Here is a 20,553-nt window from a genome sequence, read left to right as displayed (position 1 = left end):
GGTTCCAGACCGCAGGCAGAACAGTTGAAACTGGAATAGCAGCAAGGCAGGCGGACTGGGGACAGCAAGGAGTCACCACGGCCGGTAGTCCCGACGTATGGTCCTAGGGCTCAGGTCCTCGAGAGAAAGAAAGAGAGAAGGAGAAATTAAGAGAGAGCAAGATTTTCAAATGTTCATAATGACAAGCATGGTCAAATAATAATCAGGAATAAATCTCAGTTGGCTTTTCATAGCCGATCATTAAGAGTTGAAAACAGCAGGTCTGGGACAGGTAGGGGTTCCGTAACCGCAGGCAGAACAGTTGAAACTGGAATAGCAGCAAGGCCAGGCGGACTGGGACAGCAAGGTGTCATCATGCCCGGTAGTCCTGACGTATGGTCCTAGGGCTCAGGTTCTCAGAGAGAAAGAGAGAGACGAGGAATTAGGAGAGCATACTTAAATTCGCACAGGACACTGGATAAGACAGGAGAAGTACTCCAGGTAACCAACTGACCCTAGCCCCCGACACATAAACTACTGCAGCATAAATACTGGAGGCTGAGACAGGAGCGGTCAGGACACTGTGGCCCCATCCGAAGAAACCCCGGACAGGGCCAAACAGGAAGGATATAACCCACCCACTTTGCCAAAGCACAGCCCCCGCACCACTAGAGGGAAATCCTCAACCACCAACTTACAATCCTGAGACAAGGCCGAGTATAGCCCACAAAGGTCTCCACCACAGCACAAACCAAGGGGGCGCGCCAACCCAGACAGGAAGATTACGTCAGTAACTCAACCCACTCAAGTGACGCACCCCTCTAGGGACGGCATGAAAGAGCACCAGCAAGCCAGTGACTCAGCCCCTGTAACAGGGTTAGAGGCAGAGAATCCCAGTGGAGAGAGGGGAACCGGCCTGCAGAGACAGCAAGGGCGGTTCGTTGCTCCAGAGCCTTTCCGTTCACCTTCACACTCCTGGGCCAGACTACACTCAATCATATGACCTACTGAAGAGATAAGTCTTCAGTAAAGACTTAAAGGTTGAGACCGAGTCTGCGTCTCTCACATGGGTAGGCAGACTGTTCCATAAAATGGAGATCTATAGGAGAAACCCTGCCTCCCGCTGTTTGCTTAGAAATTCTAGGGACAATTAGGAGGCCTGCGTCTTGTGACCGTAGCGTACGTATTGGTATGTACGGCAGGACCAACTCGGAAAGATAGGTAGGAGACAAGCCCAGTGTAACGCTTTATAGGTTAACAGTAAAACCTTGAAATCAGCCCTTGCCTAACAGGAAGCCAGTGTAGGGAAGCTAGCACTGGAGTAATATGATCAAATTTCTTGGTTTAGTCAGGATTTAGCAGCCGTATTTAGCACTAACTGAAGTTTATTTAGTGCTTTATCCGGGTAGCCGGAAAGTAGAGCATTGCAGTAGTCTAACCTAGAAGTAACAAATGCATGGATTAATTTTTCTGCATCATTTTTGGACAGACAATTTCTGATTTTTGCAATGTTACGTAGATGGAAAAAAGCTGTCCTTGAAACAGTCTTGATATGTTCGTCAAAAGAGAGATCAGGGTCAAGAGTAACGCCGAGGTCCTTCACAGTTTTTATTGAGAGACTTTACAACCATCAAGATGAATTGTCAGATTTAACAGAAGATTTCTTTGTTTCTTGGACCTAGAACAAGCATCTCTGTTTTGTCCGAGTTTAAAAGTAGAAAGTTTTCAGCCATCCACTTCCTTATGTCTGAAACACAGGCTTCTAAGCGAGGGCAATTTTGGGGCTTCACCATGTTTCATTGAAATGTACAGCGTGTGTCATCCGCATAGCAGTGAAAGTTAACATTATGTTTTCGAATGACATCCCAAGAGGTAAAATATATGTGAAACAATAGTGGTCTAAACGGAACCTGAGAACACCGTGTACGTGATTTGTCAGAGGACAGACCATTCACAGAGACAAACTGATATCTTTCGACAGGTAAGATCTAAACCAGGCCAGACTTGTCCGTGTAGCCAATTTGGGTTTCCAGTCTCTCAAAAGAATGTGATGATCGATGGTGTCAAACCAATACGCTAATAACATAACCATCTACGATATAGCGAAAACGAGTACAATAAGATTGAGACAGCCAGAAGGGACCGGGAGCGCTATGACAGGCAAAAGCAACTAAGTCTAGTAGCACGAGGACAGATGCAGAGCCTCGGTCTGACGCCATTAAAAGGTCTATTACCACCTTCACAGTGCAGTCTCAGTGCTATGATGGGTCTAAAACCAGACTGAAGCATTTCGTATACATTGTTTGTCTTCAGAAAGGCAGTGAGTTGCTGCGCAACAGCTTTTTCTAAAAATTTTGAGAGGAATGGAAGATTCCTATATATAGGCCGATAGTTTTTTATATTTTCCTGGTCAAGGTTTGGCTTTTTCAAGAGAGGCTTTATCACTGCCACTTTTAGTGAGTTTGGTACACACCGGTGGATAGAGAGCTGTTTATTATGTTCAACATAGGAGGGCCAAGCACAGGAAGCAGCTCCTTCAGCAGTTTAGTAGGAATAGGATCCAGTATGCAGCTTGAAGGTTTAGAGGCCATGATTATTTTCATCATTGTGTCAAGAGATATAGTACTAAAACACTTAAGTGTCTCTCCGATCCCAGGCCCTCGCAGAGCTGTGCAGATCCAGGACAGCTAAGCCCTGGAGGAATACGCAGATTCAAAGAGGAGTCCGTAATTTGCTTTCTAATGGTCATGATCTTTTCCTCAAAGAAGTTCATGAATGTATTACTGCTGAAGTGAAAGCCATCCTCTCTTGGGAAATGCTGCTTTTTAGTTAGTTTCGCAACAGTATCAAAATAAAATTTTGGATTGTTCTTATTTTCCTCGATTAAGTTGGAAAAGTAGGATGATCGAGCAGCAGTGAGGGCTCTTCGGTACTGCACGGTACTGTCTTTCCAAGCTAGTCGGAAGACTTCCAGTTTGGTGTGGCGCCATTTCCGTTCCAATTTCCTGGAAGCTTGCTTCAAAGCTCGGGTATTTTCTGTATACCAGGGAGCTAGTTTCTTATGACAAATCTTTTTCGTTTTTAGGGTGCAACTGCATCTAGGGTATTGCGCAAGGTTAAATTGAGTTCCTCAGTTAGGGGTTAACTGATTTTTGTCCTCTGACGTCCTTGGGTAGGCAGAAGGAGTCTGGAAGGGCATCAAGGAATTTTTGTGTTGTCTGAGAATTTATAGCACGACTTTTGATGCTCCTTGGTTGGGGTCTGAGCAGATTATTTGTTGCGATTGCAAACGTAATAAAATGGTGGTCCGATAGTCCAGGATTATGTGGAAAAACATTAAGATCTACAACATTTATTCCATGGGACAAAACTAGGTCCAGAGTATGACTGTGGCAGTGAGTAGGTCCAGAGACATGTTGGACAAAACCCACTGAGTCGATGATGGCTCCGAAATACTTTTGGAGTGGGTCTGTGGACTTCTCCATGTGAATATTAAAATCACCAAAAATTAGAATATGATCTGCTATGACTACAAGGTCTGATAGGAATTCAGGAAACTCAGAGAGGAACGCTGTATATGGCCCAGGAGCGCCATTTCATGACTAGAAGCTCAAAAGACGAAAACGCCATTTTTTTTTTTGTAAATTGAAATTTGCTATCGTAAATGTTAGCAACACCTCCGCCTTTGCGGGATGCACGGGGATATGGTCACTAGTGTAACCAGGAGGTGAGGCCTCATTTAACACAGTAAATTCATCAGGCTTAAGCCATGTTTCAGTCAGGCCAATCACATCAAGATTATGATCAGTGATTAGTTCATTGACTATGACTGCCTTTGAAGTGAGGGATCTAACATTAAGTAACCCTATTTTGAGATGTGAGGTATCACGATCTCTTTCAATAATGGCAGGAATGGAGGAGGTCTTTATCCTAATAAGATTGCTAAGGCGAACACCGCCATGTTTAGTTTTGCCAAACCTAGGTCGAGGCACAGACACAGTCTCAATGGGTATGGCTGAGCTGACTACACTGACTGTGCTATTGGCAGACTCCACTAAGCTGGCAGGTTGGCTAACAGCCTGCTGCCTGGCCTGCACCCTATTTCATTGTGGGGCTAGAGGAGTTAGAGCCCTATCTATGTTGGTAGATAAGATGAGAGCACCCCTCCAGCTAGGATGGAGTCCGTCACTCCTCAGCAGGTCAGGCTTGGTCCTGTTTGTGGGTGAGTCCCAGAAAGAGGGCCAATTATCTACAAATTCTATCTTTTGGGAGGGGCAGAAAACAGTTTTCAACCAGCGATTGAGTGCTGAGACTCTGCTGTAGAGCTCATCACTCCCCCTAACTGGGAGGGGCCAGAGACATTACTCGATGCCGACACATCTTTCTAGCTGATTTACACGCTGAAGCTACGTTGCACTTGGTGACCTCTGACTGTTTCATCCTAACATCGTTGGTGCCGACGTGGATAACAATATCTCTATACTCTCTACACTCGCCAGATTTAGCTTTAGCCAGCACCATCTTTAGATTAGCCTTAACGTCGGTAGCCCTGCCCCTGGTAAACAGTGTATGATCGCTGGGTGATTCGCTTTAAGTCTAATACTGCGGGTAATGGAGTCGCCAATGACTAGGGTTTTCAATTTGTCAGAGCTAATGGTGGGAGCCTTCGGCGTCTCAGACCCCGTAACGGAGGAGTAGAGACAAGAGAAGACTCGGCCTCAGACTCCGACTCGCTACATAATGGGGAGAACCGGTTGAAAGTTTCTGTCGGCTGAATGAGCGACACCGGTTGAGCATTCCAACAGCATTTCCCTCCAGAAGCCATGAGAAAGTTGTCCGGCTGCGGGGACTGTGCGGGGGGGATTTATACTAACGTTACTATCTGTACTTACTGGTGGCACAGACGCTGTTTCTTCCTTTCCTACACTGAAATTACCCTTGCCTAACGATTGCGTCTGAAGCTGGGCTTGTAGCACAGCTATTCTCGCCGTAAGGCGATCGTTCTCCTGTATATTATGAGTACAGCGACTGCAATTAGAAGACATCATGTTAATGTTACTACTTAGCTTCGGCTGTTGAAGGTGTTGACGAACCATGTCCAGATAAAGCGTCTGGAGTGAAAAGTTGAATGAGGGAAAAAAGTTGCGATGGAAAAACTAAAAATATAAACGGTAATTAAAAACAAAAACAAAACAAAAAACGTAAAGTTGTCAGCTAGCAAAGTAAAGTTGGCAGCAAAACGCACAGCAACAAAACGAACAGCAACACGTCTGCAGATTCAACAGGAAGTGACGAAGTGACTTCATACAACAATGTTCAGGTAATTGCTCCAGTATACAAGGACATATGACAATAAATGCTGAAGCGGGGAACAGAGCAGGGGAACAGACAGATATAGGGGAGGTTATGACAGAGGTGATTGAGTCCAGGTGAGTCCAATAATTGCTGATGCGCATGACGGGGGAAGGATGGTGTGCGTAATGATGGTGGCAGGAGTGTGTAATGCTGGGGAGCCTGGCACCCTTGAGCGCCAGGGGGGAAAAGCGGGAGCAGACGTGACAGTACTCCCCCCTCTAGGGGCGCCACCTGGCGTCCCACCTGGGCGAGCCTGACGGGCCGGCCGAGGCACAGGTGCTGGACAAGCCGGCTGGGGGCGTGAAATCCCAACGAATCGGCAGAGGCATGAGCCTGGCGAGCTGGCTGAGGCATAGGAGCCTGATGATCCAGCTGAGGCATGGGAGCCCGATTATCCGGCGGAGGCGTAGCAGCCTGACGAGCCGGCTGGGCGTAAAAACTTGACGATCCGGGTGAGGCCTGACTTGGGTATGGCACCTTCTGAGCCAACCGGGTTAAGAAACCTCTCAAGCCAGCTAGGGCATGACAGCCCGACGAGCTGGCTTAGGCACCACCAGTTCCATCGGTGGTGGCCCCAGGACACGACATCACCACCAACCGGAAAGCCAGCACTCCCCGATGCTTTGTTGGGTGGCTTCAGCATTTTGTAAGGACCGACACCGGAGATGAGAAGCAGGTACGGTGAGTCAAACATTTAATCAGGAACAAACATGAAACAAGACAGAAACAGCGTCAGCACATGGGTATGCAAGGACATATGACAATAAATGCTGAAGTGGAGGACAGAGCAGGGGAACAGACAGATATAGGGGAGGTAATGACAGAGGTGATTGAGTCCAGGTGAGTCCAATAATCCCTGACGCGCGTGACAGAGGAAGGCAGGTGTGCGTAATGATGGTGGCAGGAGTGCGTAATGCTGGAAAGAGCAGGAGCAGGTGTGACAAGTAGGGCTCTTTTTTATTTTCTCAGAAGTACTGATTTAGGTAGGAGGATTTAGACATGTTGTAAACCGTTATTGACCACACACTCCAGCACAGTTGGTGGCGGCATGCACCTTTAACGTTGGTTTGCGGTAGAAGAACATTAGGAACACCTTCCTAATATTGATTTGCACCCCTGCCCCCCTCCCTTTGCACTCAGAACATCCTCAATTCTTCGGGGCATGGATTTGTCGTGGAAATTACCACCAGGGACACCTGAAGTCAATCTTAAATGAGTCCTTATTTATTAACAGTTAACTGGAGAGGTTCCAACAAACTTGATGCACCATTGTACACGTCTGTCAGGCGCTCTATCGGGGCAGTCCTGTTAGGTCTCTTATATACTGCTTACAGACACATTACATATGCATGATTTAACTTATTCATCATTCATAATTAATTCATCATTAACGTTTTGTTCATGCATGTGACAGACCGATACCTCACAAGACTTCTTCTCTCCAAGCTGAGATCTTGAAACTGAGATATCCTTTCATTCTCAAAACAAGGTTCTGGGCATACTGACAAATTGCAGATACTGATAGTGAGGATTCGTTCAATCAGTCACTTGCATGAACACAAAAATAGGTTATTAGAAAAGAACAAACAGAACATTTTCCATCACAGACTCTACAAGGTGTTGAAAGCGTTCCACAGGGATGCTGGCCCATGTTGACTCCAATGGTTCTCACAGTTGTGTCAAGTTGGCTGGATGTCTTTTGGGTGCTGGACCATTTTTGATACACAGTGGAAACTGTTGAGCATGAAAAACACAGCAGGAGTGCAGTTCTTGACACACTCAAACCAGTGCGCCTGGCACCTACTACCATACCCCATTCAAAGGCACTTATAATCTTTTGTCTTGCCCTTTCACCCTCTGAATGGCACACATACACAATCCATGTCTCAATTGTCTCAGAGCCTAAAAATCATTTAACCTGTATCCTTCCCTTCATCTACACTGATTGAAGTGGATTTAACAAGTGACATCAATAAGGGATCATATCTTTCACCTGGATTCACCTGGTCAGTCTAGGTCATGGAAAAAGCAGGTGTTCCTAATGTTGTGTTCCTAAAGAAAGTATGCATATTTTCAAAAAATATTCCTGCCTTCTCGCCCATTAAATCGAGTTAAGGAGGAAATTTAAGCCTTTGCAGCCTGAATGGAGAATGTTTTAAGTATGAGCCGGTCAACAAGGGACACAAGCAGTGGTGTAAAGTGCTTACAGTGAGCAACAAAAGTATTGGGACAGTGACTCATTTTTTGTTGTTTTGGATCTGTACTCCAGCACTTTGGATTTGAAGTTATACAATGACTATGGGGTTACAGTGCAGACTACCAGCTTTAAACTGAGGGTATTTTCATCTATATTGGGTGAACCATTTAAAAGTTACAACACTTTTGGTACATAGATCCCCTATTTTAGGTGACCAAAAGTATTGGGACAAATTAACTTATATGTGTATTAATGTAGTAAAAAGTTAAGTATTTGGTCCCACATTCATAGCACACAATGACTAAATCAAGCTTGTGACGCTACACATTTGTTGGATGCATTTTCTGTGTGGTTTGATTCAGAGTGTTTAATAGTAACATGTACAAGGTTGCAGGTGTGATTACAAGGTACAGTGAAAATCTTAGGCTCCGAGCTCCAACATGCAGGACTATAAAAACAATATGAAAATGGTCATAAAAAAACAACAATAGAAATATACATAGCACTATATACAATACCAGTCAAAGGTTTGGACACACCTACTCATTCAAGGGTTTTTATTTATTTGTACTATTTTCTACATTGTAGAATAATAAAGAAGACATCAAAACTATGAAATTACACATGGAATCGTGTAGTAACCAAAAAAGTGTTAAACAAATCAAAATATATTTTATATTTGAGATTCTTCAAAGTAGCCACCCTTTGTCTTGATGATCGCTTTGAACACACTTGGCATTCTCTCAACCAGCTTCACCTGGAATGATTTTCCAACAGTCTTGAAGGAGTTCCCACATATGGCTGCTTTTCCTTCACTCTGCGGTCCAACTCATTCCAAACCATCTCAATTGGGTTGAGGTCGGAGATTGTGGAGGCCAGGCCATCTGATGCAGCACTCCATCACTCTCCTTCTTGGTCAAATAGCCCTTACACAGCCTGGAGGTGTGTTGGGTCATTGTCCTGTTGAAAAACAAATGATAGTCCACTAAGCGCAAACCAGATGGGATTGCGTATCGCTGCAGAATGCTGTGGTAGCCATGCTGGTTAAGTGTGCCTTGAATTCTAAATAAGTCATAGACAGTGTAGCACTTCCGGGTTGGAGCGAGCGTGCATTTCGCACTTCGCTCCGCAGGTAGTATAACTTTTCATTACATTTCATTATAGTACAACGGTTTTGATTTGTCTGATCTTAGCAATTTCTTCTTAGCTAGCTACATAGCCGTCTTTGTATCAAAGATAATTGCGTAATTATCGTAATTCGTCGTCCTAACGTAGTCAACACTGCTATCTGGCCAGCAGCTAGCCAGCTAGCCAACGTCCACCGTCTACCGAATAGCAGCACTGTAGAAACTGTATTTACACTCAACGGAACGACTTGATAGTGTAGTGTTAGCTAGCTACATAGTTGCTTTGCTGTCTTCGTATCCAAGAATAATTGTGTAGTTTAGAGTGTGTATGTTTAGAGTGATTATTCTTAATTTACCGAGGTTAGCTAGCCAGCTATTTGTCGTCTCTTAACGTAGGAAACACTGCTAGCTAGCCAACAGCTAGCCAACGTTTCTACCGATAGCAGCACTGTAAAACTATTACATTCAACGGAACGACTTGATTAGCGTAGTGTATCTAGCTACATAGTTGTCTTTGCTGTCTTCTGATCCAAGATAATTGTGTAGATTACAGTAATTATCGTAATTACCGAGGTTAGCTAGCCAGCTATTTGTCGTCCTCTTTAACGTAGGAAACACTGCTAGCTAGCCAGCAGCTAGCCAGCTAGCCAACGTCTACCGTCTACCGAATAGCAGCACTGTAGAGACTATTACATTACAACGGAACGGACTTGGTTAGTGTAGTGTTAGCTAGCTACATAGTTGTCTTTGCTGTCAAGATAATTGTGTAGTTTTTGAGTAATTGTCGCAGGTTACCTAGCCAGTTACCGAGGCTACCTAGCCAGCTACACTTTCTAACTAAGTCAACAACGCAGCCACTGCTAGCTAGCCTACTTCAGCAGCACTGTATCATTTTTAGTCAATAAGATTTCTTGCAACGTAAGTTTAACTTTCTGAACATTCGAGACGTGTAGTCCACTTGTCATTCCAATCTCCTTTGCATTAGCGTAGCCTCTTCTGTAGCCTGTCAACTATGTGTCTGTCTATCCCTCTTCTCTCCTCTCTGCACAGACCATACAAACGCTTCACACCACGTGGCCGCTGCCTGGTGGTCCCAGCGCGCACGACCCACGTGGAGTTCCAGGTCTCCGGCAGCCTCTGGAACTGCCGATCTGCGGCCAACAAGGCAGAGTTCATCTCAGCCTATGCTTCCTCCAGTCCCTCGACTTCTTGGCACTGACGGAAACATGGATTACCACAGATAACACTGCTACTCCTACTGCTCTCTCCTCGTCTGCCCACGTGTTCTCGCACACCCCGAGAGCTTCTGGTCAGCGGGTGTGGCACTGGGATCCTCATCTCTCCCAAGTGGGACATTCTCTCTTTCTCCCTGACCCATCTTTCATCGCTCCTTTGAAATTCCATGCTGTCACAGTTACCAGCCCTTTCAAGCTTAACATCCTTATCATTTATCGCCCCCCAGGTTCCCTTGGAGAGTTCATCAATGAGCTTGACGCCTTGATAACTCCTTTCCTGAGGATGGCTCACCTCTCACAGTTCTGGGTGACTTTAACCTCCCCACGTCTACCTTGACTCATTCCTCTCTGCTCTTCTTTTCCACTCCTCTCCTCTTTTGACCTTCACCCTCTCACCTTCCCCCCCTACTCACGAAGGCAGGCAATACCTGACTGACTCATCTTTACTAGATGCTGTTTCTTTCATACTAATCTCATTGCAACTCCCTCTCCAAGTCTCTGACCACTTATCCTTGTATCTTTTCCCTCTCGCTCTCAATCCAACACTTCCCACACTGCCCCTACTCGGATGGTATCGCGCCGTCCCAACCTTCGCTTCTCTCTCCCCCGCTACCTCTCCTCTTCCATCCTATCATCTCTTCCCTCTGCTCAAACCTTCTCCAACCTATCTCCTGATTCTGCCTCCTCAACCCTCCTCTCCTCCCTTTCTACATCCTTTGACTCTCTATGCTTCCCTATCCTCCAGGCCGGCTCGGTCCTCCCCTCCTTCTCCGTGGCTCGCGACTCATTGCGAGCTCACAGAAACAGGCTCCGGCAGCCGAGCGGAAATGGAGGAAACTCGCCTCCCTGCGGATTTGGCATCCTTTCACTCCCTCTCTCTACATTCTTCCTCTTCTGTCTCTGCTGCTAAAGCCACTTTCTACCACTCTAAATTCCAAGCATCTGCCTCTAACCCTAGGAAGCTCTTTGCCACCTTCTCCTCCCCCTGAATCCTCCTCCCCCCCCCCCTCTCCCCTCCCCCCCCCCTCCCTCCGCCCTCCCCCTCCCCCCCATCCCTCCCTCCCCCCCCCACCACCCCCTCCTCCCCCCCCCCCCCCCCCCCCCCCTCCTTCTCTTCCCCCACCCCCCCCCCTCCCCCCCCACCCCCCCCCCCCCCTCCCCTAGCACCCCCCCCCCCTCCCCCCCACCCACCACCCCCCCCGCCCCTCCCCCCTCCACCCCCCTCCCCTCCCCTCCCCCCCCCCCCCCCCCCCCCCTCCCCCCTCCCCCCCCCCCCCCCCCCCCCCCTCCCATCCCCTTCCCCCTGCCTCCCCCCTCCCCCCCCCCCCTCCACTCCCCCCCTCCCCCCCCCCCCCCCCCCCCACTTTCCCCCCACCACCTCCCTCTATTCCCCCCCCTCCCCTTCCCCCCACCCCCCCCCCCCCCCCCCCCCCCCCCGCCCCCCCCCCCCTCCCCCCCCCCCCCCCCCCCCCCCCCCCCCCCCCCCCCCCCTTCTCCCCCCCCACCCCCCCCTCTCCCCCCCCCCCCCTCATCCCCCCCCCCCCCCCTGCCCCCCCCCCCCCCCCCCCTCCCCCCTCCCCACCTCCCCCCCCCCCCCCCACCCCCCCCCCCCCCTCCCCTCCCCTCCCCCCACTCCCCCCCCCCTCCCCCCCCCCTCCTCCCCCCCTCCCCCCCCTTCCCCTCCCCTCCCCCCCCCCCCCCCCCCCGCTCTCTCCCCCCCCCCATCTCTCCCCCTCTCCCCCCCCCTCCCCTCCCCCCCACCCCTCTCCCCCCCCTCCCCTCCCCTCACCCCCCCCCCCCCCCCTCCTCCCTCTCTGCGGATGACTTCGTCAACCATTTGAAAAGAAGGTCGACGGACATTCCGATCCTTGTTTGCTAAGTCAAAACGACACCGCTGGCTTCTGCTCACACTGTCCTACCCTGTGCTTTGACCTCTTTCTCCCCTCTCTCTCCAGATGAAATTCTCGCGTCTTGTGACGGTCGGCCGTCCCAACAACCTTCCGCTTGACCCTATCCCCTCCTCTCTTCTCCAGACCATTTCCGGAGACCTTCGTCCCTTACCTCACCTCGCTCATCAACTCATCCTTGACCGGCTGGCTACGTCCCTTCCGCCTTCAAAGAGAGCGAGAGTTGCACCCCTTAACTGAAAAACCTACACTCGCATCCCTCTTGATGTCAACAACTACAGACCAGATATCCCTTCTTTCTTTTCTCTCCAAAACTCTTGAACGTGCCGTCCTGGCCAGCTTCTCCTGTTCTATCTCTCTCAGAATGACCTTTCTTATCCAAATCAGTCAGGTTTCAAGACTAGTCATCAACTGAGACTGCTCTTCTCTGTGTCACGGAGGCGCTCGCACTTCTAAAAGCTTAACTCCTCTTCTCCTCTGCTCTCATCCTTCTAGACCTATCGGCTGCCTTTGATACTGTGAACCATCAGATCCTCCTCTCCACCCTCTCCGTGTTGGGCATCTCCGGCGCGCCACGCTTGGATTGCGTCCTACCTGACAGGTCGCTCCTACGGGTGGCGTGCGAGAATCTGTCTTCCGCACCACGTGCTCTCACCACTGGTTCCCCCAGGGCTCTGTTCTTAGGCCCTCTCCTATTCTCGCTATACACCAAGTCACTTGGCTCTGTCATATCCTTCACATGGTCTCTCCTATCATTGCTATGCAGTACGACACACAATTAATCTTCTCCTTCCCCCTTCTGATAACCAGGTGGCGAATCGCATCTCTGCATGTCTGCAGACATATCAGTCTGTGGATGACGGATCACCACCTCAAGCTGAACCTCGGCAAGACGGAGCTGCTCTTCCTCCCGGGGAAGGACTGCCCGTTCCATGATCTTGCCATCACGGTTGACAACTCCATTGTGTCCTCCTCCCAGAGCGCTAAGAACCTTGGCGTGATCCTGGACAAACACCCTGTCGGTTCTGAACCAACATCAAAGGCGTGTACCCGTTCCTTAGGTTCATGCTCTACAACATTCGCAGAGTACGACCCTGCCTCACACAGAAGCGCGCAGCGTTCCTAATCCAGGCACTTGTCATTCTCCCGTCTGGATTACTGCAACTCGCTGTTGGCTGGCTCCCTGCTGTTGCGATTAAAACCCCTACAACTCATCCAGAACGGCAGCCCGTCTGGTTGTTCAACCTTCCCAAGTTCTCTCACGTCACCCCGCTGCCTCCGCTCTCTCCACTGGCTTCCAGTGAAGCTCGCATCCGCTACAAGACCATGGTGCTTGCCTACGGAGCTGTGAGTGAACGGCACCTCCGTACCTTCAGGCTCTGATCAGGCCCTACACCCAAACAAGGCACTGCGTTCATCCACCTCTGGCCCTGCTCGCCTCCCTACCTCTGAGGAAGTACAGCTCCCGCTCAGCCCAGTTCAAAACTGTTTCGCTGCTCTGGCACCCCAATGGTGAACAAACTCCCCCACGACGCCAGTGTCAGCGGAATCAATCACCACCTTCCGGAGACACCTGAAACCCCACCTCTTTAAGGAATACCTAGGATAGGATAAGTAATCCCTCTTAACCCCCCCCCCCCCTTAGAGTTAGATGCACTATTGTAAATAGTGGTTGTTCCACTTGACATCATAAGGTGAATGGCACCAACTTGTAAGTCGCTCTGGATAAGAGCGTCTGCTAAATGACTAAATGTAACCAGCAAAGCACCCCCACACCATCACACCAGCTCCTACATGCTTCACAGAGATCATCCGTTCACCTTCTCTGAGTCTCACAAAGACACGGTGGTAGAAACCAAAAATCTCAAGTTTGGACTCATCAGACCAAAGGACAGATTTCCACCGGTCTAATGTCCATTGCTCGTGTTTCTTGGCCCAATGAAGTCTCTTCTTCTTTTTGATGTCCTTTAGTAGTGATTTCCTTGCAGCAAATTGACCATGAAGGCCTGATTCACGCAGTATCCTCTGAACAGTTGATGTTGAGATGTGTCTGTTACTTGAACTCTGTGAAGCATTTATTTTATAAATCTTTTTTTTTTTTTTGCTCACTCGCCTCAGTTTTCAAAAAATGAAATCCGTTATGCAGTTAATTAAATCTGAATAGCCTTACTGTAAAATTAAGTTATTTGTGTATTTATTTGTCAATGTCTTCAGAACACAATTCTGAAGAGTTTACACAAATATTACCTTCGTAGCTCTTATTGCTGGACTTTGAATGTGGAAAATCACCTCTAGTCAGCGTATTGATTTTTTTTGTATTGATTTTCGTATTGATTTTTTGTATAGATTTTTTTACATTCATATTGCACAGTATAGCATTACCTATGGATTGTGGATCCATGAAATGGGGTATCAGTCTTCTCAGTGACATTTCTTTTACAGATGCGCCGCTTCACGTTTCTGGAAACAGTAAAAATAATAACTTAATCTAAATGAATCGATTCTTTAAAACAATTATTTTTGACGAATCTTATGATTCGCTTGGCCATTGTAGTAGTTGGAGTTCGGTTCAATCGTGGTGAATCGAATCATGGGAATTAAAATAATAATTAGTGAATCACGAGCAGTAAAAGGAAAAACATATATTTGGGATTGTGTCATTAAGAACCAGTGTATCTTTAATTATATGTACAACATGTATCTTTCATCTTTCATTTTATGTTGAGTATTTCTGTATTTCACGTGGCTCTCTGTAATTACTCTGGCTATTTTGGAGGCATTTCTGAACATGGCGCCAATGTAAACCACGATTTGTGGCTATAAATATGCACATTATCGAACAAAACATAAATGTATTGTATAACATGATGTCATATGAGTGTCATCTGATGAAGATGTTCAAAGGTTAGTGATTAATTTTATCTCTATTTGTGGGTTTTGTGAAAGCTATCTTTGCTGTGAAAAAATGGCTGTGTTTTTTTGGATATGGTGGTGAGCTAACATAAATATATGTTGTGTTTTCGCTGTAAAACATTTAAAAAATCGGACATGTTGGCTGGATTCACAAGATGTTTATCTTTAATTATATCTTAAACATGTATCTTTCATCTAGACACTGCCCCATAAACATACAAAACCCCTAGACAATACAAAACACATACATCCCCCGCTGAGGGGCGGCTCCGGACTGGCGGGCGGCTCTGGCGGCTCCTGACTGGCGGGCGGCTCTGGCGGCTCCTGACTGGCGGGCGGCTCTGGCGGCTCCTGACTGGCGGGCGGCTCTGGCYGCTCCWGACRGYCGGYCGGCTCTGGCGGCTCCTGACTGACGGCTCTAGCGGCTCAGGACAGACGGGCGGCTTTGACGGCTCAGGACAGACGGGCGGCTCTGGCGGCTCCGGACAGACGGGCGGCTCTGACGGCGCTGGGCAGACCTCAAGGCTAGTGCGTGGAGCAGCAACAGGGCGTACAGGGCTCTGGAGACGCACAGGAAGCCTGGTGCGTGGTGTTGGCACTGGTGGTACTGGGCTGGGGCGAGGATGTAGCGCCGGATAGACCGGACCGTGAAGGCGTACTGGAGCTCTTGAGCACCGAGCCTGCCCAACCTTACCTGGTTGAATACTCCCCTTAGCATGGCCAGTGCGGCGAGGTGGAATAGCCCGCACTGGGCTGTGCTGGCGAACCGGGGACACCATGCGTAATGCTGGTGCCATGTACACCGGCCCGAGGAGACGCACTGGAGACCAAATGCGTTGAGCCGGCTTCATGGCACCTGGCTCGATGCCCACTCTAGCCCGGCCGATACGAGGAGCTGGGATGTACCGCACCGGGCTATGCACACGTACAGGAGACACCATGCGCTCTTCCGCATAACACGGTGTCTGCCCGTACTCTCGCTCTCCACGGTAAGCACGGGGAGTTGGCGCAGGTTTCCTACCTGACTTCGCCACACTCCCCGAGAGCCACCCCCCAATACATTTTTGGGGCTGCCTCTCTGGCTTCCAGCCGCGCTTCCGTGCTGCCTCCTCATACCACCGCCTCTCGGCTTTAGCTGCCTCCAGCTCTTCACGAGGGCGGCGATATTCTCCAGATTGTGCCCAGGGTCCTCCGCCGTCCAGAATTTCCTCCCAAGTCCATGAGTCCTGCGATCGCTGCTGCTGCCTTTTACCACGCTGCTTGGTCCTTTGTTGGTGGGTTATTCTGTCACGATCGTCGTAACGTGGAAGAGAGGAGGACCAAAGCGCAGCGTGGTTAGAATACATTCTTCTTTTAATGACACGAAAAGAACACTTGACAAACTAAACAAAACAATAAACGACGAACGTGAAGCTAAACAAACAATGAGCTAACATGCAACATAGACATAGACAATAACCCACGAACTACCCAATGAATATGGCTGCCTAAATATGGTTCCCAATCAGAGACAACGATAGACAGCTGTCTCTAATTGAGAACCAATCCAGGCAACCATAGACATACATACACCTAGACTAGACACTGCCCCATAAACATACAAAACCCCTAGACAATACAAAACACATACATCCCATGTCACACCCTGACCTAACTAAAATAATAAAGAAAACAAAGATAACTAAGGCCAGGGCGTGACAGATAACTATCCTAAACAACAGTATACAAGGCATATTGATATTAGAGAGAGACATAAAGCGAGGCATAAAGCAATCACAGGTGTTGATTGGGAGAGCTAGCTAAGACAACAACGGGTAAGACAACAACAGCTAATCAGCTAAGACAACAACAACAGGTAAATTGGCGATGAACGGGCAGAGAGGGTCAGTTAACTACACACAGGGCCTGAGTTTGAGGCTGGGGCCGACAGATAAACAAAAATAAACAAAATGGAGTACAGTGATTAATGAACAGTCCAGCAGCTATGTAGCCAAGTGATCATAGGGTCGAGTGAACAGCAATAGATGAAACAGGGAAGCCGCTAGGTAGTTGTTACTATGCTAGATTGGACAGAATGGAATGAACAGAATGGAGCAGATGTCCACTTGTGGTACAGTGGAGGAGAAAATCTACAGATGGCAGGTGTTCAAAGAGTCCTTGATCAGACCGGGGGGGAAAAATCCATCCCGGTACTTCAGCAAACAAGATCTGAAAGAACTCTTCACGCTACAAGACACTCAATCCTCATCCACACAGATGCAGCTACAGTCACCGCACTCGAGACAAAGACACACAGATCCAAAGTTGGATGAACACATCACCCACCTTCACTCCATGGAGAAGTTTGGAATCTCTGATCATGACCTCATGTTCTCACATGAAGTAGAAAACAACGATGATGACCCTGAGGATCAGGAAGCTCAAAAGCACATAGAGAACGGGGGGCAGAAAGCTCAGGAGCTGATGAAGGCTGAGTCTGAGTTGCATCAGCAGCTTGCTGAGAGCATTGAGTCTTACAGAGCCGGCATGGCTGTGGAAACCCCCTCAACACTATACAGTGGGGTCAACTGAGAAGAAGCCAATGGATGAAAAACCCAGTCCCTCCTCTCCTAAACATAACCACAACTTCAACAACTCCACTGCGTTGGTGGACAGTCTGGGTCTGGTGACAAGGAAGATATCCACAATCTGAGTAACAAATTAATTGATCTAGCTGTAGATGAAAGCATTGAGATTTTGGGACCCGCTGTGACAATTGCGACTGAGGAAAAGTTAATAAAGAGCAACCATCATTCTCCCATAGACAAGTCTCTTGAAGAGGTTTTATCGGATGGTGAGGCAATTGACGCTTCTGTTCAAGGGGTTTTGGATGTGTCAACAGAAAAGAAGGATGGTATTGTTGTAACGGGTGTCGTCGGAAGGAAGAGACCAAGGCGCAGCGTTCTTAAAGTTCCACATAATTTAATCACGAAGTGAAACTAAAACAGGACAAAACAATAACGAATACAACGACCGAACAGCTTCGATGTTCAAACTCCCTGCACACAAACAAAGAACAAGATTCCACACAGAAAGAGGGAAAAGGGCAGCCTAAGTATGATCCCCAATCAGAGACAACGATAGACAGCTGCCTCTGATTGGGAACCACACTCGGCCAGAAACAAAGAAATACAAAACCTAGAAATACAGAACATAGAATGCCCACCCAAATCACACCCTGACCAAAACAAAATAGAGACAAAAAAAGGATCTCTAAGGTCAGGGCGTGACAATTGTTGCCATGGAGCATGGTACAAGTCTGGGATATGTTACCTCTGAAGTTGAATAAGACATACAGCAAAATGGAAATGGTTCCCAACAATGGCAGAACTTGTCACTTCACCAAGACTCCACAATCGACCAGAAGATCTCACCTGTCAAATCCCTGAAGAATCAAAGACTTTCTATGCTACTACAGATCTCCAGCCTAGAAAGTTATGCAGAAACATCTCCAAAAGTGGATGCTGAACTTGAGTCTTTTGAAGGAAATTTCAATCTACAGTTATTGGACAGTGCTAGTGATATGTTTTCAGAGAAGTAATCCGAGTCTGTCGAAGGGAATTCAGGTTTCCAGCTAGAGATGGATGTCAACTTAAATTTAGATGATGAGCCCTCTGTGTCTGTGAATGGAGCTGTTGAACAGAATGGAGCAGATGTGCATGATGTCAACTCTCCTGTTTCTAAAGCAGACGACACTGTAGAGAACTCGTTCATTACTTCTGTCAAGAAAAAGGAAAGAGCAGCTGTAATTTACGATAGTGCAGAGGATGATGTTGAGGAAGATGAAAGGCCTCATTTGATGAACACTGAATTGGATAAATCATTCAAAGGTATGGGATCCTCCACACCAAAAACAGTTAAATCTGGATCCAGTTCCTTTAAAGCCAGGAAAATATTTTGAGGGAATACCTCTGTGGCCTTAAGATGTTCATTTGTTGATTCAGTGATTGAGAATGTGGAAGAACTCAATGAGGACATAGAAGCTGAGCTTTCACATGTGCACACTGATGATGCAAGTGAGGAAAGTGAGGTAACTGGATTTCGTGAGGCAAGGGAGGTGACTGGATCTCATGAGGAGTCTCTCACGGAAAAGAAAGAACCCACATGGGAAACCTTCAACACTGAGACCGAAGAGGAAGGTGGAAGTGGGTCAATGTATGTTGCTGAAAAATCTGAAATGGGAGAGGAAGATGAAAGTTCTTTGGAGGAATCTACAGGTGATCCTGAACTTGCTTCTGGTGAAAGAATGGACCAATGTGCCAGTGGCAAAGATGCCACATTGCAGACTGCGGAAGGTGTAAACAACAACGGTGATTCCCCGGCTGTGACAGAGGAAAAGTATAAAAATCTTGTGAAAAAGGGAAAACAATCTTACTCTGATGATGCCCTAAGCTTCTTTTTGAAAGCAATTGACATTAGAACTGGTGATCCTGAAATTCAGTTAATGACTATTCAACTGTACTGTCAGGCTCAGTGAGGTAATGAATTAGTGAAATATTATTTCTGAAAAGGTTGTTAACCCTGATTAGCTGTCACCTACACCAGGGTTTCCCAAACACGTTTTGGTTTTTGCCCTAGCATTACACAGCTGATTCAAATAGTCAACGCTTGATGATGAGTTTGTTATTTGAATCAGCTGTGTAGTGCTAGAGCAAAAACCAAAACGTGCACACAGGGGGGGGGGGGGTTGGGAAACCCAGACCTACATGGTTGAAAATGTCAATTTAGTTTCTTTTTTAGGGTTTGTCTTGAAAAACAATGTTGAAACAAATGGTGAAAATAATTGGCTAGTTAAAAAATATTTGTACTGTGGTGGGCTAGCAACAACAATACCAAACCCTGTAAGGGGTTAGATTGTGACACAATGAAAAATCTGTCTGATTGGCAATTATTGGTAGTCCATTACTGAAGATGGCCACTTGATGGTGGACTAATGACTGGAAAAGTATTTCCCAGTTTGGCCAGAAGTACAGTGCCTTCAGAAAGTATTCACACCCCTTGCCTTTTCCCACATGTTGTTATGTTACAGCCTGAATTTTAAATGGATTAAATTGAGATTTTGTGTCACTGGCCTATACACAATACCCCATAATGTCAAAGTGGGATTATGGTTTTAGACATTTTTACAGTTTTTATAAAAAATGAAAAGCTGAAATGGCTTGAGTCAATAAGTATTCAACCCCTTTATGGCAAGCCTAAATAAGTTCAGGAGTAAAAATTTGCTTAACAAGTCACATAAATTGCATGGACTCACTCTGTGTGCAATATTGTTCAACATGATTTTTGAATGATTACCTCATCTTTTTACCTCACACATATAATGAATTATCTGTAAATTCCCTCTTACACTTCAGTGTTGTGATGCAAAAATCCTAGCAAAATGCTTGGCGCATAGAATTAAAAAAGTATTGTCAGACATCCTAATCAGACAGGTTTTTTACATGGACGATACATTGGAGATAATATAAGACAAGTACTGGAAACAATAGAATAATATGAAATATCGGGGACACCAGGCCTGGTTTTCATAGCTGATTTTGAAAAGGCTTTTGATAAAGTACGACTGGAGTTTATATATAAATGCCTAGAATATTTCAATTTTGGGGAATCTCTTATAAAATGGGTAAAAGTTATGTATAGTAACCCTAGGTGTAAAATAGTAAATAATGGCTACAACTCAGAAAGTTTTAAACTATCTAGAGGAGTAAAACAAGGTTGTCCACTATCGGCATATCCATTTATTGCCATCGAAATGTTAGCTGTTAAAATTAGAGCAAACAATAATATTAAGGGATTAGAAA

At 47.1% G+C, this 20,553-nt stretch overlaps 1 long non-coding RNA gene and 1 pseudogene across 1 annotated transcript in view; one reads left to right on the top strand and one right to left on the bottom strand.

Annotated features, from left to right (window-relative positions):
- Positions 1-3,803: 3,803 nt before the first annotated feature.
- Positions 3,804-20,553, bottom strand: part of LOC139029454 (uncharacterized) — an 83,942-nt gene continuing 67,192 nt past the window's right edge. The window contains exon 2 of the long non-coding RNA XR_011481770.1: positions 3,804-4,296. This is a non-coding gene — a long non-coding RNA (uncharacterized lncRNA). The remainder of the gene's footprint in view (positions 4,297-20,553) is intronic.
- LOC139022686 (DNA excision repair protein ERCC-6-like) lies at positions 17,295-20,114 on the top strand (annotated as a pseudogene).

The sequence above is a fragment of the Salvelinus sp. IW2-2015 genome, linkage group LG20, assembly GCF_002910315.2.
Source record: "Salvelinus sp. IW2-2015 linkage group LG20, ASM291031v2, whole genome shotgun sequence".
Classification (NCBI taxonomy): Eukaryota; Metazoa; Chordata; class Actinopteri; order Salmoniformes; family Salmonidae; genus Salvelinus; species Salvelinus sp. IW2-2015.
This window is presented reverse-complemented; position numbering and strand designations above follow the sequence as displayed.